The sequence below is a fragment of the Lontra canadensis genome, unplaced genomic scaffold (genome assembly GCF_010015895.1).
Source record: "Lontra canadensis isolate GAN:19392208 unplaced genomic scaffold, GSC_riverotter_1.0 scaffold89, whole genome shotgun sequence".
Taxonomy (NCBI): domain Eukaryota; kingdom Metazoa; phylum Chordata; class Mammalia; order Carnivora; family Mustelidae; genus Lontra; species Lontra canadensis.
The window spans coordinates 5,481,259-5,501,577 of record NW_022631083.1 but is presented as its reverse complement, the minus strand read 5'-3'; the positions used below and the strand labels follow the sequence as shown (position 1 = coordinate 5,501,577).

At 33.9% G+C, this 20,319-nt stretch overlaps 1 protein-coding gene across 10 annotated transcripts in view; it reads left to right on the top strand.

The window, feature by feature from the left end:
* The window catches only part of MEF2A (myocyte enhancer factor 2A), a 155,760-nt gene that overhangs the window by 20,581 nt on the left and 114,860 nt on the right, over nt 1-20,319 (top strand). For 9 of the 10 annotated variants that reach the window (XM_032836023.1, XM_032836024.1, XM_032836015.1 and 6 more), the window contains exon 2: nt 9,740-9,825. The exons of the other annotated variant lie outside the window; for it this stretch is intronic. The gene's annotated coding sequence lies outside the window, so the exon portion shown is untranslated. The remainder of the gene's footprint in view (nt 1-9,739; nt 9,826-20,319) is intronic. 10 annotated transcript variants of the gene reach the window in all.

Sequence of the window (20,319 nt, the reverse complement as noted above, 5' to 3'; positions counted from 1 at the left end):
TTGTTTTTATTTTCAAAATTGTCTTAGCTATATTATTTTTAAATATCTTTGTGAATTTCTACAAGAACACTTGCTGGGATTTTGATTGGGATTATGTTGAATCTATAGATCAGTTTGAGGAGAATCAGTATCCCAATAATATTGAGTGTATGAATCTGTGAACATGATATATATCTCCATTTTTTTTTTTTAGGTCTTCCTTAATTTTTCTCAGTGTTTTCTAGTATTTAGGATAATAGTCTTGCACATATATTGTTAAATTTATCTTTAAATATTTCATGTTATAGTGAATGGTATTTTTAAAAATTAACTTTGCATTTGTCATTATAGAGATTTGATTTAAAAAAATACTAATCTAGGGCTAGCTCAGTTGGTAGAGCATGCACCTCTTGATCTCAGGGTGGTGGGTTCAAGCTCCATATTGGGCATGGACCTTACTTGAAATTAAAAATATATATTAAGATCTTTATAAAAAATACTAATCTTGTATCCTATATCCTTGCAAAACCCACTTTCTAGTTTCTGCCACTTTATTTTATATTTTTGAGGATTTCTTGTGTATATTGTCATGTCATGAGTGATTAGAAGCTGTTTTATTTTTCCTTTCTAATTTGGATCCTTTTTTCCCCCGCTTTGCTGCATTATTGTGATTGTTAGGACTTTTAGTAAAATGATGAAGAGAAATAATGAGTGTACATCCTTGCTTTATTTCCAGTTGTACAGGAAAAAAAATCAGTCCTTTATCATCAGCTATCTGTAGGTTTTTGTAGATGTGTTTCATTAGGTTTGAAGAAGTTTCCTTCAAGCTTAGTTTGTTGAGAGGTGTCCCCCTTCATTCTCCCACAAATAGGTATTTTACCATGCATAGATGCTTTTTTACATTTATTGAAATTAGTAATTTTTTAGTATGGTGATGTAGTGAGTTACAAAATCTAAACCAACCTTGCATTCCTGAGACAAACCCCACTTGTACTGCTGTTTAGCTTTTTATATATTGCTGGATTTGACCTGCTTATATTTTATTAATAATATTTGCATCTGTATAAACAAATGATATTAGTACATCTTTTCTTTTTCTTGTGGTCTCCTTGCTTTAGTGTTGGGATTATTCCAGCCTTATTAAATATGTTAGAAAGCACTGTCTCTCTCTTTTTTCCTAAAAGAGTTTGTGTAAGACTGATACTGTATCTTTTTTTAGATGTTTGAAGAATTCACTGGGGAAGCCATCTGGGTCTGGAGTTTTCCTTGTGGAAAGTCTTTTGATTTTTGAATTAAAATTTCTGAATTAGGGGCATCTGGGTGGCTCAGTTGGTTAAGTTTCTGACTTGATTTTGGCTCAGGTCATGATCTCAGGGTTGTGGGATCAAAACCTGGGTCAGACACCCTGCTCAGTGTAGAGTGTGTTTTGAGATTCTTTGTCTCCATCTCCCTCAGCCCCTTCCCCTGCACATGCTCTCTCTCACTCAAATAAATAAAAATCTTAAAAAAAATTCTGAATTAGAGGGTTATTCAGACTTTCTTTTGATAAATTTTCTGTCTGTTAATCTGCATGTTTCAAGAAATTTTGTCTAAGTTGTCAAATTTATTGGCATAGAATTGCACTATTATTTAATCTACATTTAATGTTTGAAATATCTGTAGTAATGTCCTCTCTTTCTATTCTAATGTTGGCAATTTGTGTCTTCTTTCTTCTTTTCTTGACCAGTCTAGCTAGGGGTTCTTTTCGAAGAACAAGCTTTTGTTTTCATTGGTTTTATTTTATTTTATTTATTTTTTTTGGTCTCTCATCTATTTTACCAATTTCACCAAGTTTAATTTGTTTTGTTCCCCCAGCTTCTTAAGGTGGAAGCTAATTTAGAACATGATTGTTAAATCTTTATTCTTTTCTAATGTAAGCACTTAAAAGATGTAAATTTCTAAGCATCCTTAGCTCCACCCTACATAATTAGATAATGTATTTTTATTATCATTCATGTGTTTTTAAATTTTCCTTATGAGTTCTTTAATTTATGGGTTATGTAGAAATCTGTTAATTTACAGAGACTTGGAAAATTTTCCAGTATATTTCTTTTATTGGTTTTTCATTCTTTTGTGATCAGAAAACACTTTCTGGGGAGTGTATCTCTACTTGGTAGATGGGGGGCTGCCTGATTCATGATGAATCCTTTAATAAAGCCAATTAGATCTTCAAAAAGAAAACCTTTCTGTATGATTTCACTCTTTTAAAAAAACATTTTATTTATTTGAGAGAGAGCATGAGTGGGGAGGGGAGTGGGAGAAGCAGGCTCTCTTGTTGTACCAAGAGACATGAACAACTTTGCTGGTTCATAATGTTCAGGTTTTATATATCATTGCAGATTTTCTATCTGCTTTTTTACTGATGATTGTGAGAGACTAGAATTCTCTAGTTATAATTGTAAATTTATCTGGTACTCCTTTTAGTTTTGTCATTATTTGTATGTTTTGAAACTCTTTTATTGGCTGCATGGTTATTTTGTATTTCTGATAAAGTGACACTTTAAGCATTATTAAGATTTATGTTCCTTTGTACCTGGTAATAGTCCTCCTCCTATGACGTACTTTGTCTGATACTAATATAGGCATTCCAGCTTTATTATGATTAATGCTTGCATGGTATAGCCCTTTCTATTTCACATTTAATCTATATCATGTTTAAAGGGGTATACATAACTTTATCCAGTCTGACAATATCTGCTTCCAGTCTAGTCTGATAGTCTCTACCTTTAATTGGGGCATTAGGACCGTATATATTTAGCATCATTATTCATTTAATTGGATTTAAGTCTACCATTTTTTATGTGTTTTTTTAATTTGTTCTTTCTGTTTCATGTTTCCTTTTCGGTGTTTTGGGAGGTTGCTTGTTTTTTAGCATATTATTTTACCTCTTTTCTTGGCTCATTAGTTTTATTAGTTTCTTTTCTTTTTTAATAGTTGCTCTAGGGTTTTACAGCATGCAGTCTTGAACTTACCAGTCTACTTTAATCACTTTATGAATAATGAATGATCCTTACTACAATGTATTTTCAGTTTTTTCCTTTTCCTTTTTGCTGTTTTTGTCATTCTACAGGTTATTATATGTTACTGCTACTTTTGCTTTATGCAGTCAAGATTATCTTTTTAAAATTTAAAGGTAAGAAAATACGTGATAAACTCACATATTCACCATTGTTGGTTTTCCTTTGTGTAGAAGTTTCTATCTGCTATTTTTTAATTGATAGACTTATTTCTTAGAACAGTTTTAGGTTTATGGAAAAACTGAGCAGAAAGTACAGACTTACCATATATTCTACTCTTTCCCTTCCCCTGTTCTCCCTCTCATGTTGGCCCCGCGGTGTCGCCTATTATTTAACGTTTTGCATTGTTAATTGTGTGATATATGTGTTTCAATTGGTGAACCAATATTGGTGCATTTTTACTGACTTAAGTTTATAGTTTATATGAGGGTTCACTCTGTTGTAAATTCTATCCTTTTTCTTCCTGAAGAACTTCCTTCAGTGTTTTTTTGTAGTGCGGACCGGCTGGTCAAACATTCTCAGCTTTTGTTTGTTTGAAAATGTCTTTATTTCCCCTTCACCTGTGATGGATTTTATCGCTTTGTGTAGATTTTGATTTGCAGGTTTTTTTCTTTATAACAGTTCAGACGCTTTGTTCCTTTGTTTTAAACTTGTTTGTATTGTTTTTGACAAGGAACCTGGTAATTCTTATCTTTGTTCCTCTGTGTGTAATGTGTCTTTCCCTTGACTTTGACTGCTTTTAAGACTTTATCTATATTACTAGATTTCTGGAATTTGATTATTAATTATATGACTTGGTGTGATTTCTTTGTGCTTAACCTGTTTTTTGTTCATGGAGTCTTTTGAATATGTGGGTTTAGTTTTTGTCAAGTCTGGAAATTCTTTGGTCCTTATTTCTTCAGATAGTTTTTCTGTCTCCCCATCTTTCCAGGACTCCAGTTATCATTTTTAGACTGCCCTTGATATTCTCATAGGTCCCTGATGCTCTTTTCTTTTTTTTTTGTTGTTTGTTTTGTTTGCTTTCTGATTTTGTATCTTCAAGTAGGGATCTTTTTCCTTCACTGCTTTAATCTGTTGCTAAGTCTCTCCAGTCGATTATTTGAGATACTGCATTTCTCAAATTTAAAAATCCATTGATTCTTTTATTTTTTGTTTTAAGTTTTTATTTATTTGAAAGAGAGTGAGCATGCACAGGTGCACAAATGGGGGGAGGGGCAGTGGAAGAGGGAGAAGCAGAATCCCTGCTGAGCGGGGAGCCCAACGTGGGGCACAACATGGGGCTTGATCCCAGAACCCTGGGCTTATGACTCGAGCGGAAGGCAGATGCTTAACTGACTGAGCCACCCAGGCGCCCCCATCGATTCTTCTCAAAATAATTGTCTTTTGTTTTTGTTTTTGTTTTAAATCCTCTAACATATTTGTAATATTTTGAAGTTTATGTCTTTAAATATATCATCTCTTTTGGTTCTGGGTCTGTTTCTTCTGTAAGATTTTTCCTCTGGTATGGGTTGTACATTTCTCCATTTTCTTATGTTTGGTAAGTTTTGATTGACTCTTGGACTTTGTTGATTTCCACACATTTCTCTATTGTCTTGTGTTTGGTAAGTTTTGATTGATTCCTCACACTGTTGTCTGGATTTTGTTGATTTCCTCTGGAGAGGTTTTATTTTTGTTTTGGCAGGGTGTTATATTTCTTATGGGTATGCTTGAACCTTTTGAGGCTTGTTTTTAATCTTTGTTTTGGCAAGTTGAATGTAGCCTTTACTCTAGAACTAGTTTAGCACAGTTACTAAGTGATGATTCTGATTCATTTCTACTGATTTGCCCGGGTTTCAGTGAGGTCTTTCTCCCTTTTGGTTGGAACTTGCACATCCCCCAGTTTTATGTAATCTCGGAATTTTTGAGCCTGCTTGGTCATTATTCCTTGCCTGGCTTTGTAGAGTTTCACTTTACTAATACACAGCTTTATATTGAAGAAACTGCATTATCAAGTATTTGATAGCATTTAGCCACATTGTGGCTTTTGAGAGCTTGAATTGTGGTTAGTTTGAATTTAAATATGCTGTAAGTATAAAACACACTGAATGTCAGGAACTTACTATAGAATACCTGTTTTTTATATCAATTATATCCTGAAGTGGTAATATTTTGAGCATATTGGGTTAACATGAATTATGTTAAAATTAGTTTTATCTGCTTCATTTTCCTTTAAAATGTGGTCATGTTGTTTCTTTTGGGCAGAATTGCTCTAGAAACCTCTACAGATTTCAGGAATGCTTTCTCTTGAGCTCCATCTTCTCTGCTCCTCTAATCTACAAATCCCCATTACTTCAGCCTCCCTAAATTTCAGTGTGTGTCTCTTTTATTCACTGAGTCCATCATATTCTGCTTGGCTTCCCATTCCTGCATTGCCCTCTGGACTCTGGATATGGAGTATGTAGGGGACACTTTCATTTTTTCAGGTATAACAGTGCTCAGCTGCTTGGTGAGTTTTCTGGTTGAGTTCATTGGGAGAGCATGTCTCCTGCTAAGTTACTACATCATGGCTGGTACCAAAAATCTTTTTAAGGCATGAGTAGTTTGATGCCCAGGTGTGAAAACTGACTCTCCCTTGAATTAAAAACACTGTTGCTGGTAAACCTAAGTTTTGATTACAAAATGAAATTAATATTGAGCAAATATGCACCATTTATTGTGTTTATAGACTTATTTTTGGTTATTGCCTGTTTAATTTTCCCCTTAATCTGGATTGATTTTAAAAGCTGTTTTCATATACAAACCTCTTTTCTTTCACACTGCATTATACTCAGGGCAGAGGTATCCAGTGAAATTTGGTAAGTTCAAACATAAAGCAGAAATTTTCTTCATGATTAGGTTGAGTTTTGTTTGTTTGTTTGTTTGTTTGTTTTTTATCAGGACTTGAGGAGATGCTTAGAATTTTAGGCCCTTAAGACTTGATACTGGGAATGTTAATACCATGTCAGGAGCACTTTGTTTCATTTTGCTTTCTAATTTATTGGCATTCACTGATTAAGCACATAATTAACAAGCTAGTATAGCAAGAGGAGGCATTAGGGAGCGGATTTTCTTGGGTCATTCAGGTCTTCACTTATCATCAGCAGTTGTATTAAGTGTTATCTGTTTGCTTTGTAAAATGTAGTTGAGATATTTTAAAAGAGGGGTTTGAATCAGTCATTTCATTTAACCCTTCTTGTTAATATGGAAAATTGGAAGTTGATAGTAACTTGTGTCACAGTATAAACTGTGATATTTGATATTTAACTATTATTGGAATGATAGTATCTACACTGTTTTTATTTGTTTCAGAGTACTTCTTTAAAAGACGTATCCATGTGATTTTTGTAATATTGTCTTGTGTAATTTCTAGCTCTGGTAATTATCATATAGAAACTTAAAACTTATTTTAAAAGTTATTGAGAAGTTGTCAGTGTTTATCATTTTTGTTCACAGCACTCACTCACTCACCTGTTGTCAGGGCATCTGTCATAAATAGGTATTAATATACTGAAGCTGCTCAAATGTATCAGTCCTCTGAGATTTGCTTTTCTGTCTTTTGAATCCATTGCTTTAGTATGCATTCAGTTTTTCACATATTTATCTCATTTAACAAAAGCATGAACTGGGGGCACCTGAGTTGGTTTGCCATCTGCCTTTGGCTCAGGGCTCAGGTCATGTTCTCAGAGTCCTGGGATTGAGCTCCACCAGAGTTGGGCTCCCTGCTCAGCAAGGAGTCTGCTTCGTCCTCTCCTTCTTCCTCTCCCCGTGCTCCTGCTCGCTCTCTCTCTCACAAATAAATATATAAAACCTTAAAAAAAAAAGTGAGCTGAACTGTGGTTGTGCATAACTGTTAAAAGCATGCCCGGGTTAGACAACTTTACTGACTTTGCTATGTGACCTTGGTAGGTACCTTCTTAGTATTTCAGTTTCCTTTTGAGGATAATAGTGAGATTATTGTTGGCTTGCCTTTGTTGCTGTTCCTAACTGCATATAAAGCAGTTAGGATACTGGTTAGCATATGATAAATACTGCTGTTGCAGTTGCTGTTATTGTCATCATCTCATTAGGTCTTTCTCAAATCTTAATCCCGTATGATAGTACTTACTTCCTTGCTCTCTCTCTCTCTCTCTCTCTCTTTTTTTTTTATTAAGGACTTCATATAACTGCTGTATATTACATATTCCTCATTCATTGTGTGATGTAGGCTTCCCCAACTAGAATGTAAGCTCCGTGAGATCAGTCATAGATGTAGAGATTTATCACTAGCACCTAGAAAGGTGTCTGGAGTATATTGGATACTCAGTAAATATTTTCTGAATGGACTATATTGAATTCTATTCCAAATAGTAACTAGATATTGGGGATATCAAAATGCACGAAGTTCTTTCTCTAAAAAAAAACCATAAAGTATAGAAGAGGCTCATACTTAAACAAAACTAAGTATGATTTTACTCCCTCCCCCCCAACCTCCCAGAAGTGATTGTGATGGTAAGAGTATTCCTGAGGTTGTTGTCACAGAAGGTGCCGTTAAACTGGGGAAGATTGTTTAAGAGATGGGGGAACACTGTTTCTAGCAGAGGTGAAAATTTGAGCATAATTACAGAGCTTGACGTCCAGATTACCAACAATGTAGGCTGATTAGAAATGGAGGGACTGGGTGACTCAGTTGGGTGTCTGATTTGATTTTGGCTCAGGTCATATCTCAGGGTTATGCAGTTGGCCCAGGTTTGGTTCCATGCTTGGTGTGGAGCCTGCTTAGGAGTCTCTGTCTCCCTTTCCCTTTGCTAAATCCCCCCTCCCCAACCCGCTTGCTTATATGAATGCAAGCCGCTCCCTCTCAGAAAAAAAAAAAAAAATAGGTACAGGGGGCTAGCTAGGAGGTTGGTGGGGATCACGGGATCAGATTTGGGAGGAATAGCAATTGGAGATGCAGGTTGTCTAGCCCTTGCCTGGACAAAAGCAATGAGATTTGGAGATTTAATATATGAAATTTAATGATAACTGGATATAGCACTAACATTTTAGTTTTGGTTTTATTTTGAAGGTAAGAGTATGTTTCATTATAGATTATTATAAAAGAATTTGATTTTTAAAATATTTCCTTTTAGAAATTGAGAACTACGTACAAAACACAAGTTTCCAATAACAATTCATTTATAGAACTGAAAATGAATTTTTGATGTAAGAAAATATACCAGGACATTTGTATTTATTTATTTTTTTTAAGATTTTATTTGTCAGAGAAAGAGTGAGAGAGAGAGAGAGACCACAAGAGTGTGATAAGCTGGGGAAGTAGCAGGCATAGGGAAAAGTAGGCTGGCTCCCTGCTGAGCAAGGAGCTGGATATGGGACTCAGTCCTAGCTAGGATCCTGGAATCATGATCTGAGCCCAAGGCAGATGCTTAAACCGACTGAGCCAATCAGATGCCGCTCAGATTTGTGTTTAATTGGTTATTTACTATGGGTCAAATTGCTAAACTTTAATTTGAGAACCCATAAAAAAACAGCTCCACTTTGAATTACTTGATTTTAGAAGTTGGTGATGAAACTGTTTTTAAGGAGCTCTTTTTCTTTTCTTCATTTCAGTGTAATTAGATTAAAAGCTGAAATTGGCTTTTTAAAGCAAGCTCTTTTTAACCTTGCAAAAAAAGCTTATTTGTGTGTGTATATGTCTTAAAAGTTCAGGCTTTTAATACTTAATTCATTAATACAAAAAGAATATTTGGCAATTTGTATTTTTTCCCCTCTAGGGAAGGTGTTGATTTGAAATGGAAATAAAATTATAGTATCACAGTCATTAATATTGCTGAATCAGATTCTAAAGACTAGTATTTCCATGGAGAAATTCCATTTTTATTTGATGTAGCAGATTTACTTGGGAGTTGGTAGAATTATCCCGTCATGCAATTCTAAATTATTGGATTAACAACATCATAATTGGTCCTAGCCAATCTGGGTGAGGAAGGTGGGGACTGAGGGGAGGGGCTTTTACCATCTTTCCTTTATACCTAAATGCCTTACTGTTATTCAAAGCAAACTTGATTATTCTTTATGTACTGATCCTTGGTTAGTATTCACCAGTGTTCCTTTTTTAAATATGAATTATCGACATCAGTTTTATGTTCATTTTGGCAATCTTATGTTCATTATTTTCATTTCATTATTACCTTTTTAAAAGACAGTGAGAGCTACAAGCGTACGTGTATTTGAATACAAATATATTTTACGGCAGTGCAGATCACTGACCCTCTGACAATTTTCTTTTATAAATGAGAACATAATACAGTGAATACTTCCAATTATTTTAGCAAAGCACACATTCAGTAGGCTGTGTGTACAAGGTAAATATAAAGCGTATCATGTGATGTAGAGTGTAGGAAAATGGGACCTAGGAAACCCAATTTGTGAATCTAGGGAGTTACAGAATATTACTGAACATCTAAGTAATACTTACTGAAAAAATAGGTTAGTGACATTAGAAATTCTCCGTTGGCTAACATTATGTTTTTATTAGGCAAATACCACAAATGACTTAAAAATTTATTTTCCTATTTTTCAGCAAGTATTTGTGGAGCTATCTGCCGGGCATAGTGTTGAGAGTTGGAATTTATAATGACAAAACATATTTAATTCAGTTTTGGAGTTAAGAACACTTACCCATCTCATTTTTTTTTTTTTTCCTTTAGGAATTGCATTTTGTGAAAAAGGAGCAAAGAAGAATTTTCTGCGAGGATCATATGAAGTGCACTTTCTTGCTGATATATCATTTCTAGTAAGATATTTTTCATTATGTTATGAAGTAAATAAACACAATGGAAATTATTTCCTTTCTTAAAATCAGACGGTCTTGTGAGCTTGAATAGTAGTCTTTTTGGAGTTCATTTTGTGGCTTAATGTAGATTAATTAAGGGAATTTATAATGTCCATTTGAAGTGCATTCTGTTGTACACTGATGGTTTCTCATATATTTTATCCGATACCACTAAGATAACCCTAACTTTTTCATCATTCTCACTTCATCTTCCATATCATTTAAAAAAAAGATTTTAAAAAAGAAAAAAACCCTTAAGTCTATATTTTCTGTAACAATAAAGAAAGTGTGGATTTGAGGACATGAGTTAGATATAAGCTGAGAAAGATGTTCAAATGAAAGATTAAGTGTACAAATATTTCTTGAAATATCTCAGGAAGGGTCAAAGAAAAAAGTTAAGCAGAGTTAAGGGATATTTTAAAAATGTAGACTTAATATTTGTAACTTGAATTTGCCTCCTTAAATCATAGGTGCATATTTGCAAAGCTTCTGAGTAGGGTATTTGACTTAAAAACTTACAGTGGTCTAGGCTCATGGTTCCAGATTGTAAGATGTATAGTGCTCTTCAAAAGTTTTCATGGGGGCGCCCGGGAGGCTCAGTGGGCTAAAGCCTCTGCCTTTGGCTCAGGTCATGATCTCAGGGTCCTGGGATCGAGCCCCACCACATGGGGCTCTCTGCTCAGCAGGGAGCCCGCTTCCCCCTCTCTCTCTGCCTGCCTCTCTGCCTACTTGTGATGTCTGTCAAAAAAAAAAAAAGTTTTCGTGACTGAAACTTTATCTGAATTCCTCCTTTATTCAAAATGGAAAAGAAGTTAATTACATTAATACCAGAACATTTGAAATAATAAAATTTTGAAAAATGTTAGTAGGGGATAGTTTTTGATGTGTTTTAACATTAACATTTTAAATAAATATTAGACCTCATTGATTGTGCCTGATGATTATCTCAGTAAGAAAAGGGAGTGGTACTTGACATTTATTTTTTGTACTTGTTTTAAGAACAGTTTTATTTAACATAAAGTGTAAAATTTTGGGGGTATTAAGTGGTATTAAAAACTTACGACTTATAAAATGAATTCTTTGTTAAAGTACTTTATTGTGATACCAGTTTCTTTTTAAAAATTTTTTATTTTTAAATTTTTATTTCATTTTTTTGAGAGAGAGAGAGGTGGGGAGAGGTAGAGAGAGAGGGAGGGAGGGGAGGGGGGAGGCCAGAGGTAGAGGGAGAGAGAGAATCTTAAGTAGGCTCCATGCCCAGTGCAGAGCCCAATGTGGGGCACTATCTCACAACCCTGAGATCTTGATCTGAGCTGAATAAGAGTCGGACGCTTAACAGACTGAGCCAGTCAGGCACCCCATGATACCAGTTTCTTATGTTTATATATTTTTCTTTAAAAACTTTGACAGAGGAAGTGTCCATTTTATGATATCTTTCAGCTTGGGGAAGTAGGAGAAAAGGCATAATTTTTTCAATTGAAGCAAAGTATACTTCACGCCAGAACTTGTATGCACACTGGCAGGATGGGAAAAATAGAGTCTAATTCCCATTTTTATTTTTTATTTTTTAATTTTTTAAATATTTTATTTATTTGACAGGCAGAGATCACAAGTAGGCAGAGAGGCAGGCAGAGAGAGAGAGGGGTAAGCGGGCTCCCCGTTGAACAGAAAGCCTTATGCGGGGCTCTGTCCCAAGATCCCATCATGACCTGGGCCAAAGGCAGAGGTTTTAACCCACTGAGCCACCCAGGTGCCCCTCTAATTCCCATTTTTAAATATAAACCTTGATTAGTGTTGTGTAAATCTTTGAATATTTGTTTTTTCTTTTTATCTTATTTACATTTCTTTTGTCCACTAACTGTTTGAAACTAAGTGATTTGAGTTCTAAAAGCACTATAGGAATTTTAGCCATCTTGATGCCCATAGTTCAGAACTCTGTACCTTCTGTGAACCTCAGGGATGGCTGTGGGCACAACTTCAGCTGTTATATTTTGGGACCTGTTTAAACTTAATGAAATCCTTTATGATGCTTCTTCCACTAGGCTCTACATGTATGGATGTATACAGTCTTATTCTTCATTGCAGGCTTCTATGGCTCTGAGAGTTGTACTTGAGTTAATAAGTACTTGCTTAGGAGTTACTCTGAGTACTTAGAGTAATGCTTCCCTTTTGAATAGATTCATGTGCTGACTAAAGAGGTTCAGATTAGTTTTCCCTATAATTCTGTCCTAATTTGGGGTAGAGTAGAAATTGGGGAGGCTGGTACAGAGATTGGGCAAATTTTTTTCTACCTTTTTTCCTCTCCCTTGTGTCTTGGAACTGCATTGGGCTCTTATGTTTTAGGTCTGTGATCCACTTTTGAGTTAATTCTTGTTATGGTATGAGGTAAGGGATAAGATTTATTTCTTTGCATATAAAAATCAAATTTTTCCAGAAGCAATTTTGAAAAGATTGTATTTTTTCCTGTTGAATTACCTTGGTAACTTTGTTGAAAGTCAACTGACCATTTTATGTGGGTCTTTTTTTTTAGGACTTTTTCATTTTATTGATCTGTATATCTATTTATGCCAATATTGTACTGTTTTGATTACTGTAGCTTTGTAGTAAGTCTTAAAATCAGGTAGTGTACATCCTCTACCCTTGTTTTTCTATTTCCCAAAGTTGTTTTTGTACTCTGCATCCTTTCTTTCCGTGTATTTTAGGATCAGCTTGTCAGTTTTTACAAAGAGGTCAATGAGATTTCAGTTGTGAATGTTTTTATCCTAGAGGCTACACTGGGGAGAATTGACCTGCGAAGAATGTTGAATCTTCTTGGTACCTCTCTCTGTTTAAGTTGTCTTTAGTTTTTCTTAGAGTTCTGTTTTCAACGTAAGCATATTACACCTATTTTGTTATGTTGATCTCTCTTTTAAATTTTTATGTTATGTTAAGTGGTAATGTAAAGAAAATCAGTTTTCAGTTGTTTGTATGTGGACTTATAATTAATTATTAGACTTTGTAATTTGTGATTCTGCCAAGCTCATTATTAGTTATAGTAACATTTTTTAAAAAGATTTGTTTATTTATTTTAGAGAGAGAGTGAGACAGAAAAAGGGCACGAGTGGGAGGGGCAGGGGGAAAGGGGGAGAGACACGGGGCTCCATCTCATCCTGAGATCACGACCTGAGCCAAAACCAAGAATTGGATGCTTAACCAACTGCACCATCCAGGCTCCCTGTTCTAGTGGTATTTTTTTATAGTCCTTCAGATGTTCTGTGTAGACTATCGTCTTGTCTGTGAATAAAGACTCCCTTAAATTTTTTATCCTTTTATTTTTTTGCTTGCTTTATTGCACTGCCTAGTAGTCCTAGTGCAATGTGGAAGTGGTAAGCTGACATTCTTGCCTTGCTCCTGATGTTCGGTCAAGTACATTCAGTTTTTCACCACTAAGTATGATGTTAACTACAGATTTTTAACAGATACCCTTTGTGAGATTAAGTTCTCTTTTATTCATAGCTTGTTGAGAATTTTTTTCTTGTGAATGAGTATTGAATTTTTATCAGTTTTTCCACACTATTGAGATGATCATGGTTTTTTTTTTCTCTCTCTCTTACCTGTTAATGTAGTTAATTACATTTTTTTTTTTTTGAATATCAAACTAAGAAGTCTTGCATTTCTGAGATAATCTCCACTTGGTCTTGACTTGTTACTGTTTATATATTGCTGGATTAATCTGCTAAAATTTAGTTAACTTTTTTTCATCTGTGCTCATAGTAGATACTGGTTTGTAGTGTTTTCTTTTTTGTAATGTTTTGTCTGCATCTTGTATTTGGATAAGAGTGAGTTGAAAAGATGTCCTCTTCTGGAAAAGTTGCCATGCATTTGGTATTATTGCTTCTTTAATTGTTTGGTAGAATTCACTAATGAAGACCTCTGGTTTTGGAGTTTCTTTGTGGGAAGGTTTTACTTATTTATTTATTTTTAAAGATTTTATTTATTTGACATAGAGAGGGAGAAAGAATGAGTGGGGGGGAGTGGCAGGTAGAGGGGAAAGCAGGCTTCCATCTGAGCAATGCACCTGATATGGGACTTGATCCCAGAACCCTGGGATCATTACCTGAGCCAAAGGACTGAGCCACCCAGGCATCCCTTTTAGAAGGTTTTAAACTATGAACTCAATTTCTTTGATTTGGGCTATTCAGATTATAGTAATTCTTGAACAAGCTTCAGTTGTTTGTGTCTTTCAAGTGAATTTGTCCATTTCAGGTGAATTGCCTTATTTATTAGCATAAGGTTGCATATTGTAATTCCTTATTACTCTTTTTAATGTTTGAAGGATTTATAGTGATATCCACTCCTTTGTTCTGGTATTAGAGATTTTCCTTCTTTTTCTAAAGGAGCAGTTATTAGCTAAAATTTTCCCTTTTCTGCATTTTACAAAGTTTGTTTGGTGTTCATTTACATAGAGTTCAAAGAATTCTTAAATTCCTTTGTGATTTTTTTTGGATCTACTTAATTGTCAAATATTTGGTTAATTTTTTAGATATGTTTCTCTCCAGATTTTATGTATTTGACAGAGAGAGTGAGAGTGTACACAGGCAGGGGGAGAGGGAGAAGTAGGCTTTCCACAGAGCAGAGAGCCTGTCCTGGGGCTTGATCCCAGGATCCTGGGATCTTGACTTGAGCCAAAGGCAGATAGATGCTTGACCAACTGAACCACCCAGGCGCCATTTCTTTGTTTTTAATTTAATTATGTTGTGGTCCAAGAACATATTTTAAGTATTATAAAGTACAGAATGTTTTCTGTGTTAGTGAATGTTTTGTGTGTATTTAAGAAGAATGTGTATTGTGCTCTTGCAGAGTAGAACTTTCTAAAAATGTTAATTGGATCAAATTGGGTTGATAGTTTTTTTCAAAATTTATCCCTCTGATTTTCTTTCAGTAATTGCTGAGAGAGGAGTAAGAAATCTTCAGCTTTAATTGTGGACTTGTCTGTTTTTCCTTTCACTTCTTGGTTCATGTATTTTGAAGCTCTAATATTAGTTGCATGCATATTTAATTTTCTATATTCTTGATGAATTCTGTATCTTGATGTCCTTCTTTGTCTTTGGTAATATGTTGTGAAATCTTTTCTGAAATAACTTGCATAGTTTCTGATACAAAGACTGCTGTTTTTCTTATTCTGCCACCCCTAATTTTTCTATTTTGTTGACTGGTCTGAGACTTTTTCAATGATTGTGCTTTAGTCATTTGATTATGATGTGCCTTAGTATGGTTTTCTTTGAGAAAATCCTTCTTAGGTTTTCTTGAGATTTTGTCCCCCCCCAATTTGAAAAAAATATTGGCACTATTTCTTCAAATATCACATCTCAGGGTTGGGTGTTTTGTTTGTTTTTTTGAAGTGGAGGAGAGAATTTCATACATTTGATATTGTCTCAGCACTTGTACTTTGTATTTTTTTCTCTTTTTTCTTTCTGGATCATTGATATTGCCATGTTTCTAGGTTCGCTGATCTTTTTTTTTTTTCTGCAATATGTTATCTGTTCTTAATCTCATTCAGTGTGTTTATTTCTGATAATTATTTTTTATCTGTAGAAGTTTTATTTCTTCCATTTCTCTTCTCATCATGTTACTGTTTTCCTTTACCTGTTTTAACATTTAAAGCTTATTTATAATCATTGTTTTAATGCCCTCGTCTGTTAATTCCTTTAACTTTATCATTCCTGGGTTTCTTTATAGTGACTGACTTTTCTTCTCCATATGGGGCCCATTTCCTGTTTCTTTTCATTCTCTATAATTTTTATTTGGATGCTGGACATTGTGGTGTTGAGATTGTTGAGCAAAGAAATTTTTTGCATTATTTTACATAGAGGAGAGCTTTGTTTTTGTATTCATGTAAGTTACTTGGCATCAGCTGAATCCCTCTGAGGTGTTTTTGTTTGTTTTTAAAGCTTTATTGGTATTGGTCCAGAACATTCTATATAGGGTTAACTTAGTTGCCCATTAAGGTTATATCTTTCTCAGTGTTAAAATCTATGCCCATTTGAGGCTTATTCTCGATGTTACTCTTAACCAATATTATAAAATTTTCATTAGTTCATCTGTTTTCGTTTTGTGTTTTGAAGGAAATTTTTTGGCTCAGGAATAACTTTGGTATTCTTGCAAGAAAAGATCAAAGCAGAAGGATTTTCTTTACTCATAACTTATAAATCTGTAATAATTACTTTCATGAAATAATGCCACAAGGATAAACAAAAGAAATAAAGAGCCTGGAAGAGGGCCAGTGTATATGTACATGGATGTATGCTTTTTGAAAACACTGGCACTGTAGAGTAGTAGGAAAAGAACTATTTAACAGATGATACTAGAACAACTGGTGATCCATATAGAAAAAAATTACTCATCTTCCATACCACTGGCAAAAATCAAGTTAAGATTGATTTGTACATCTCAGTGTGAAAGACTAAATTTTAAAAGTTTAGAGGTTAGTATAGGGAGAATATGTTCTTTTTTTTTTTTTTAAAAGATTTTATTTATTTATTTGACAGAGATCACAAGTAGGCAGAGGCAGGCGGAGAGAGAGGGAGAAGCAGGCTCCCCGTCGAGCAGAGAGCACGATGCGGGGCTCACTCCCAGGACCCTGGGATCATGTCCTGAGCTGAAGACAGAGGCTCTAACCCACTGAGCCACCCAGGCGCCCCAGGCAAAGATTTCTTTAAAAGAAGTAAAAATTACTAATATAAATAAAACAATTGATATATTTTATTACCTTACAATTAAGAAATTTTATTCTTGCCAAATTACCAATAGGAGAATATTGAGGCAAACCAGAGTGGAAGAACATATTTGCAATACATGTAACAGACAAAAAGCATGTATCAGAATATTCAAAGCACTTTTACAAATCAGTATGACAGAGACAATAGAAAAATGACAAGAGTCATGAAAAGACAGTTCATAAAAGAAATCCAGATATGCAAGAAACATGGGAAAAATGTGTTTAACCTCATTAGTAATATGAGAAATATAAATTAAAACTGAAGGGGCTTCATCATAAACCACTGGAGTGGCTAAAATTAAAAAAGAGACAGTACAGGTGTTGGAGAGGATGTTAAGTTATGGAAACTCATTAAACACTGCTGGTGGGAATGTATATTATTACAACCAGTTTAGGAAACACTTTAATATTTGCATACCCTCTGACCCAGTAATTTCTTTCTAGGGGTATATCCCTGAGAGTAATGTGTGAGCATGTACACTAAGAGATGTGTTAATAACCTGGAGGCAGGGGTATTTATAATAGCTTCAAACTCATTACATTGTTCATCGCAGTTGACTGAATAAATAAAATTGTGATCTATTCATATAACACAATACCTTTAAAAAATAAAAGTGAATGAAGTACAGCTACATGCTGCACAGGTGAAATTTGCAGATACATTTCTCAAAAGAAGCCAGGAACAAAGAATTCATAATTTGTGATTCCATTTTTGTAAAATAAAATCAAAACACACAAAAATATAGCAAGTAAATATATATATTTATGTTTATGAACAATTATATGTTAACACCAAAAATGCCAATTCCTAATTCCATTGCATGCCTGTCCACATTTCTAAACTCCCTTCCACATTCATTAAGAAATTTTCTGATTCTGAGTATAGTGGTATACTTTATAAATCATATTCATCTTTATAAATAAAGATAAAACAACATTTATGTACAGGTTTGATTCAGGTGATAGAAGATTTAAAGTTTTTAATATAGCTAGTATTTGAAAAATAGCATAGAGAATTGGTATGGTTTCTAGTAATGATAATTCATCTCTATACAAGATATAATTATTGGCAAAGCAGTTTTTCCAGAAATCATTATGACAGCCCAAAATGTATTTGGAATATCTGCATTTTACAAATGAAGGGAATGTTAATATGGAGAGTAAGTTGGTGGTGATTGAAAGACTAGAACCTCATTTTCATTTCCTCACCTTGCCTTAACTGTGTCTTTTATTTCTCTTGTGTGTCCTGTTTGAAGACAGGACATTGCTCTTATGTGGGTGTAATTAATCTGGGAATGACTGGTTATGTGAGGATGGGCTTTAATCTTAATAAGGGCAGTTTACAAAGTCTCCTTTCTAATAGTCCTTTCTAATAGTGATTTTAATAATATTGTGCCTAATTGTAAGGAGCTGAGGATGCCTTCTGGTATTCTATAATTTTCCGTAAGAGTTTGAGCTATATTCTTGCTCCACTTTGCAGAATTGAGTGAGGTAGTAAGGAAGTGAGTCACTGAAAATCATATGACAATTCATTGGTATATCTAGAAGTAAAACAAATTTTATAGACTGGTCATTCTGATAAAATTTTTTGAAGTTACAGTATCTTTTTTAGTTAGTGTTTAGATTATTTATCTTAATAATTTATTTCATTTTAAAATAATAGTATTTCTTGCTTTAAGGAAGCACAGTCTCACAATTTAGAAAATCTTTAATGCCCTGTATAATGAAATGAAGAGAGTGATACTAATTAAAAAAATTACTTCCAGTTTCCATCACTTAATTTCTGTAGTGAATTTAAGATGCTTAAGTGACCAGTATTTGTAATTAATACACAATTTTTAGCACTTCATTGCATGTTGTGTAAAACAAGGTCTGTATTTCTCTAATAGGAATAGAGCCTACTGGGAATAGACTCTTAACATTTTATTCCTAAGCTTCTCAAATTTTTTTAGCATTTTGCTTTAAAATGTCTCTCATCCAAAAGCATAGGGTCAAAGCATATAAAAATATATAACCTGTTATTAATCAAATAAATCAAATTAAAATAGATGCCATATTTAAATCACTCTTAAGATTTTTACATGACTTCTCTCCTCCCCCAACCTATTTATTATTTATTCTGTTGATGATTTTATCTAAAACATACTAAATATATAACCTGTTATTAATCAAATAAATCAAATTAAAATAGATGCCATATTTAAATCACTCTTAAGATTTTTACATGACTTCTCTCCTCCCCCAACCTACTTATTATTTATTCTGTTGATGATTTTATCTAAAACATACTAAATAAACACATAGTAAGAAGTGATACTGTGGTGTTATGATTTCAGGTAGGGGCACCAATATCCTATATTTTAGTTGTCTTAACTTTCTAACAAGTAGTGAGTTATTTGGAGGTGTCACAGCCAGGCCACAGCTAGTTTTTACAAAGTTAGTAAAAGGCTCATTTCCCAATTTTTGGTGGATGCTGCCTTCTATGAGCATTCAGTGCTTAGAAAGTGGAGAACAAGATGGATTTCAGTCCCCATTTGCTCTCTGTTGGCCACTCATGTGCAAGGTACAACCTCTGCATTGTTCATAGTGGCCTTGAGTTATAATGATTTCTTGCCTTTCTTTTGATAGGTTTATAGCATTACAATTTGCAGGTCAGAATATGTCCTAGTACCCACAGAGTTCTTCAAACAGTTTCTTTTCTAGTTGGTCAGGGATTATTTTCTCAATGTGGTCTGTACTTTTGTTGATCTTATTTCTTCAATGAGATGTTAGTGTTTTGAATTTTACCTAAAATTTATAACAATATAAATCAGAACTTTATAAAATTAGGTGTTAATGTTTGTAGGTTACATTCTGCCTTTATGAAAGTTACATACTACGACATAGCTGCATTTTCAAGTTATGACCATGACCATGAATATTAGCTCTATATTTGAACTAAAGTTTGTTTTTCTTGTTGAATCATTTCTTTAAATAGTGACTAATGGCCATTACTGTGTTCATACAACATATCATTGTATTTTTAAAATGTGTAATTAGATACAACATGTACAATTCTGGCTGAAATGGAATGCTTTAGTCATTTTCCATAAAACAGTAGTTTAATGATAGTCTTAAATTAATTTAGAATTTGAATTTTTGCCTGGATTTAATTGTTTGTAAGCCGTATGAAAACATCCTGTTTTAAAGGGAACGAAGGAGAATGTTCTTCCAGTAAAAGTAACTGAAAGAGATAATTCCATAAAGTCAAAAACCTCTGGTTGTATTAAAAATTAACAGTAAGGTGGTTTCCCCCAAGGTTGTCTGACAAACTTATTGTACAGTATGAGTGATTTTTTGTTTGTATATTTTGTAAGGGAATATATATAGGGCATTGTTTGTGTGTATGTGTGTGTATGTGTATGTGTGTGTAATATAGTTGCATTGGTCAATATTGACATTGGGATTAAAATTATTTGACAGTGCTTGATTCTGATTTTTCAAAAAGCTCTTTTAGCAAAGTGGGTAGCCAATAGCGTTTCTTGCTTGCTTAGGTCAGTTTTTTTTTTTCCTGTTTTACATAGATCATAATTCAAGGATCCATGGTATTTATACTTAAATACAGTTAACTTTTCTAGTTACTTTTTTATATCATTGAAAGTTCTTTTTTTTTTTTTTAAGATTTTTATTTATTTATTTGACAGAGACACATTGAGAGAGGG